The following is a 545-nucleotide window of genomic DNA, read 5'->3' as shown; positions in this document are numbered from 1 at the left end:
TGACGTCAGCAGTCAACAAGGAGTTGACTGGGTCAATCTGACGTGTGGGTCCCGCATGTCATTGACTGATTAGTCTAATTAGGGTTTAATAAAACTAACTACTTAATTAGATTAATTAAACATGATTAATTAACTTAATTAATCCATTAATTATTTTAATCATTAATTAATTAATTATTAATTAATTTCTTATTTATATATTTATTTTTCTTATAATAATATATCTTTTTTTAATTCTCTTTTCTCTTTTTTTTAAGCATTCTGGGTCGGGCCCCACGTGCCATAGGCATAGGGGCCATAGCGGGCAGGCGGGCGAGCGGGCGTCGGGCACAGGCGCAGCCCGTAGGGGCGCTGCGGGCGCGACCGGCAAGGGCAACCCAACTGGGGCGCCGGCGACCACGGCAGAGCGCCGGAGAAGAGGGGGGGCGGTGGCCTGGGACAACCTAGGTGGGCGCGGGTCGGCAGTGAGGGGAGCCGCAGCGAGGGGGCGTGGCACACCGGGGCACGGGGAAGGGCAGCCGCAGCTGCGGTCGGCGCGAGCGAGC

Source organism: Triticum dicoccoides, chromosome 5A (genome assembly GCF_002162155.2).
Source record: "Triticum dicoccoides isolate Atlit2015 ecotype Zavitan chromosome 5A, WEW_v2.0, whole genome shotgun sequence".
Taxonomy (NCBI): Eukaryota; Viridiplantae; Streptophyta; class Magnoliopsida; order Poales; family Poaceae; genus Triticum; species Triticum dicoccoides.
The sequence above is the reverse complement of the archived record's forward strand: the minus strand, read 5'-3'. Positions refer to the sequence as shown.